This window comes from Chiloscyllium punctatum, unplaced genomic scaffold (genome assembly GCF_047496795.1).
Source record: "Chiloscyllium punctatum isolate Juve2018m unplaced genomic scaffold, sChiPun1.3 scaffold_705, whole genome shotgun sequence".
NCBI classification, from domain to species: Eukaryota; Metazoa; Chordata; class Chondrichthyes; order Orectolobiformes; family Hemiscylliidae; genus Chiloscyllium; species Chiloscyllium punctatum.
Genome location: NW_027310439.1, coordinates 1 through 5,000, shown reverse-complemented (window position 1 = coordinate 5,000; position 5,000 = coordinate 1). Strand labels below are relative to the sequence as shown.

The window sequence follows — 5,000 nt, the reverse complement described above, 5'->3', positions numbered from 1 at the left end:
CCTATCCCTGTATTTCTCCCTCTGTCTCTCTCTCTCTCTCCCCCCTCTCCCTATCCCTGTATTTCTCCCTCTCTCTGTCTCTCTCTCTCCCCTCTCTCCCTATCCCTGTATTTCTTCCCCTCTCTCTCTCTCTCTCCCCTCTCTCCCTATCCCTGTATTTCTCCCTCTCTCTGTCTCTCTCTCTCCCCTCTCTCCCTATCACTGTATTTCTCCCTCTCTCTGTCTCTCTCTCCCCTCTCTCTCTATCCCTGTATTTCTCCCTCACTCTGTCTCTCTCTCCCCTCTCTCCCTATATTTCTCCCTCTGTGTCTCTCTCTCCCCTCTTTCCCTATCCCTATATTTCTCACTCTCTGTCTCTCTCTCCCCTCTCTCCCTATCCCTGTATTTCTCCCTCTCTCTCTCTCTCTCTCCTCTCTCCCTATCCCTGTATTTCTCCCTCTCTCTCTCTCTCTCTCCTCTCTCCCTATCCCTGTATTTCTCCCTCTCTCTCTCTCTCCCTATCCCTGTATTTCTCCCCCTCTCTCTCTCTCTCTCTCCCTCTCTCCTCTCTCCCTATCCCTGTATTTCTCCCCCTCTCTCTCTCTCTCCCCTCTCTCCCTATCCCTGTATTTCTCCCTCTCTCTCTCTCTCTCTCTCCCCTCTCTCCCTATCCCTGTATTTCTCCCTCTCTCTCTCTCCCTATCCCTATATTTCTCCCTCTCTGTCTCTCTCTCCCCTCTCTCCCTATCCCTGTATTTCTCCCTCTCTCTCTCTCCCTATCCCTATATTTCTCCCTCTCTGTCTCTCTCTCCCATCTCTCCCTATCCCTGTATTTCTCCATCTCCCTTTCTCTCTCCCCCCTCTCTCCCTATCCCTATATTTCTCCCTCTCTCCCTCTCTCTCCCTCTCTCCCTATCCCTGTATTTCTCCCCCTCTCTCTCTCTCTCTCCCCTCTCTCCCTATCCCTGTATTTCTCCATCTCCCTTTCTCTCTCTCTCTCTCCCCTCTCTCCCTATCCCTGTATTTCTCCATCTCCCTTTCTCTCCCTCCCCTCTCTCCCTATCCCTGTATTTCTCCCTCTGTGTCTCTCTCTCCCCTCTCTCCCTATCCCTGTATTTCTCCCTCTCTCCCTCTCTCTCCCCTCTCTCCCTATCCCTGTATTTCTCCCTCTCTCTCTCTCTCTCCCCTCTCTCCCTATCCCTGTATTTCTCCCTCTCTCTCTCTCTCTCTCTCCCCTCTCTCCCTATCCCTGTATTTCTCCCTCTCTCTCTCTCCCTATCCCTATATTTCTCCCTCTCTGTCTCTCTCTCCCCTCTCTCCCTATCCCTGTATTTCTCCATCTCCCTTTCTCTCTCCCCCCTCTCTCCCTATCCCTGTATTTCTCCATCTCCCTTTCTCTCTCTCTCTCTCCCCTCTCTCCCTATCCCTGTATTTCTCCATCTCCCTTTCTCTCCCTCCCCTCTCTCCCTATCCCTGTATTTCTCCCTCTGTGTCTCTCTCTCCCCTCTCTCCCTATCCCTGTATTTCTCCCTCTCTCCCTCTCTCTCCCCTCTCTCCCTATCCCTGTATTTCTCCCTCTCTGTCTCTCTCTCCCCTCTCTCCCTATCCCTGTATTTCTCTCTCTCTCTCTCTCTCTCTCTCTCTCCCTCTCTCCTCTCTCCCTATCCCTGTATTTCTCCCTCTCTGTCTCTCTCTCTCCTCTCTCCCTATCCCTGTATTTCTCCCCCTCTCTCTCTCTCTCTCCCTCTCTCCTCTCTCCCTATCCCTGTATTTCTCCCCCTCTCTCTCTCTCTCTCCCCTCTCTCCCTATCCCTGTATTTCTCCCCCTCTCTGTCTCTCTCTCCCCTCTCTCCCTATCCCTGTATTTCTCCCTCTCTGTCTCTCTCTCCCCTCTCTCCCTATCCCTGTATTTCTCCCTCCCTCTCTCTCCCGATCCCTGTATTTCTCCCTCTCTGTCTCTCTCTCCCCTCTCTCCCTATCCCTGTATTTCTCTCTCTCTCTCTCTCTCTCTCTCCCTCTCTCCTCTCTCCCTATCCCTGTATTTCTCCCCCTCTCTCTCTCTCTCCCTCTCTCCTCTCTCCCTATCCCTGTATTTCTCCCCCTCTCTCTCTCTCTCTCCCCTCTCTCCCTATCCCTGTATTTCTCCCCCTCTCTGTCTCTCTCTCCCCTCTCTCCCTATCCCTGTATTTCTCCCTCTCTCTCTCTCTCTCTCCCCTCTCTCCCTATCCCTGTATTTCTCCCTCTCTCTCTCTCTCTCTCTCTCACTCCCCCCTCTCCCTATCCCTGTATTTCTCCCTCTCTCTCTCTCTCTCTCTCTCACTCCCCCCTCTCCCTATCCCTGTATTTCTCCCTCTCTCTCTCTCTCTCTCCCCTCTCTCCCTATCCCTGTATTTCTCCCTCTCTCTCTCTCTCTCTCCTCTCTCCCTATCCCTGTATTTCTCCCTCTCTCTCTCTCTCTCTCCTCTCTCCCTATCCCTGTATTTCTCCCTCTCTCTCTCTCTCCCTATCCCTGTATTTCTCCCCCTCTCTCTCTCTCTCTCTCCCTCTCTCCTCTCTCCCTATCCCTGTATTTCTCCCCCCTCTCTCTCTCTCTCCCCTCTCTCCCTATCCCTGTATTTCTCCCTCTCTCTCTCTCTCTCTCTCCCCTCTCTCCCTATCCCTGTATTTCTCCCTCTCTCTCTCTCCCTATCCCTATATTTCTCCCTCTCTGTCTCTCTCTCCCATCTCTCCCTATCCCTGTATTTCTCCATCTCCCTTTCTCTCTCCCCCCTCTCTCCCTATCCCTGTATTTCTCCATCTCCCTTTCTCTCTCTCTCTCTCCCCTCTCTCCCTATCCCTGTATTTCTCCCTCTCTCCCTCTCTCTCCCCTCTCTCCCTATCCCTGTATTTCTCCCTCTCTGTCTCTCTCTCCCCTCTCTCCCTATCCCTGTATTTCTCTCTCTCTCTCTCTCTCTCTCTCTCCCTCTCTCCTCTCTCCCTATCCCTGTATTTCTCCCTCTCTGTCTCTCTCTCTCCTCTCTCCCTATCCCTGTATTTCTCCCCCTCTCTCTCTCTCTCTCCCTCTCTCCTCTCTCCCTATCCCTGTATTTCTCCCCCTCTCTCTCTCTCTCTCCCCTCTCTCCCTATCCCTGTATTTCTCCCCCTCTCTGTCTCTCTCTCCCCTCTCTCCCTATCCCTGTATTTCTCCCTCTCTGTCTCTCTCTCCCCTCTCTCCCTATCCCTGTATTTCTCCCTCCCTCTCTCTCCCGATCCCTGTATTTCTCCCTCTCTGTCTCTCTCTCCCCTCTCTCCCTATCCCTGTATTTCTCTCTCTCTCTCTCTCTCTCCCTCTCTCCTCTCTCCCTATCCCTGTATTTCTCCCCCTCTCTCTCTCTCTCCCTCTCTCCCCTCTCCCTATCCCTGTATTTCTCCCCCTCTCTCTCTCTCTCTCCCCTCTCTCCCTATCCCTGTATTTCTCCCCCTCTCTGTCTCTCTCTCCCCTCTCTCCCTATCCCTGTATTTCTCCCTCTCTCTCTCTCTCTCTCCCCTCTCCCTATCCCTGTATTTCTCCCTCTCTCTCTCTCTCTCTCTCTCACTCCCCCCTCTCCCTATCCCTATATTTCTCCCTCTCTGTCTCTCTCTCCCCTCTCTCCCTATCCCTATATTTCTCCCTCTCTCTCTCTCTCTCTCCCCTCTCTCCCTATCCCTGTATTTCTCCCCCTCTCTCTCTCTCTCCCCCCTCTCTCCCTATCCCTGTATTTCTCCCTCTCTCTCTCTCTCCCCTCTCTCTCTATCCCTGTATTTCTCCCTCTCTGTCTCTCTCTCCCCTCTCTCCCTATCCTGTATTTCTCCCTCTCTCTCTCTCTCCCCTCCCTCTCTATCCTGTATTTCTCCCTCTCTGTCTCTCTCTCTCTCTCTCTCCCCCCTCTCCCTATCCCTGTATTTCTCTCCCCCTCTCTCTCTCTCTCTCCCCTCTCTCCCTATCCCTGTATTTCTCCCTCTCTCTCTCTCTCTCCCTATCCCTGTATTTCTCCCCCTCTCTCTCTCTCTCTCTCCCTCTCTCCTCTCTCCCTATCCCTGTATTTCTCCCCCTCTCTCTCTCTCTCTCTCCCCTCTCTCCCTATCCCTGTATTTCTCCCTCTCTCTCTCTCTCTCACTCCCCCATCTCCCTATCCCTGTATTCCTCTCTCTCTCCCCCATCTCCCTATCCCTGTATTCCTCCCTCTCTCCCCCATCTCCCTATCCCTGTATTTCTCCCCATCTCTCTCTCCCTATCCCTGTATTCCTCCCTCTCTCCCCCATCTCCCTATCCCTGTATTCCTCTCTCTCTCCCCCATCTCCCTATCCCTGTATTCCTCTCTCTCTCTCCCATCTCCCTATCCCTGTATTTCTCCCCATCTCTCTCTCCCTATCCCTGTATTCCTCCCTCTCTCCCCCATCTCCCTATCCCTGTATTTCTCCCCATCTCTCTCTCCCTATCCCTGTATTCCTCCCTCTCTCCCCCATCTCCCTATCCCTGTATTCTCCCCATCTCTCTCTCCCTATCCCTGTATTTCTCCCTCTCTCCCCCTCCCCCTTCCCCCTCTCTCCCCTCTCCTTTGCTGCAGTTACTCACAGTTCTGTTCCTGTTCCTGGTATCCCCACGTTCCCGAGTGTGAGTCGTTCAGCTTCTCCTCAGGATAATATAGTTCCCTCTGACCAGGAGGGTGGGATCTTCCTCAATCCTGAGTCCCCCGGGGGGATGACTCAAATGCTGACCCCTCCCAGCTCAAACATCACCAATGTCCCAGACAGTGTGTGGGGGGGGGGGGCAGCGTGGGAGAGGGTGTGTGTGTGTGTGTGTGTGTGTGAGAGAGAGGGAGAGACTGAGTGTGTGTGTGAGAGAGAGGGAGAGACTGAGTGTGTGTGTGTGAGAGAGGGAGAGACTGATTGTGTGTGTGTGTGAGAGAGAGAGACTGAGTGTGTGTGTGTGTGTGTGAGAGAGAGGAGAGACTGAGTGTGTGTGTGTGTGTGTGAGAGAGAGGGAGAGACTGAGTGTGTGT

General features: G+C 53.3%; 1 protein-coding gene across 1 annotated transcript in view; it reads right to left on the bottom strand.

The window, feature by feature from the left end:
* The window catches only part of LOC140473741 (peripheral myelin protein 22-like), a 32,875-nt gene extending 28,118 nt beyond the window's left edge, over positions 1 to 4,757 (bottom strand). The window contains exon 1 of the mRNA XM_072567636.1: positions 4,574 to 4,757. The gene's annotated coding sequence lies outside the window, so the exon portion shown is untranslated. The remainder of the gene's footprint in view (positions 1 to 4,573) is intronic.
* Between the last annotated feature and the right edge of the window lie 243 nt (positions 4,758 to 5,000).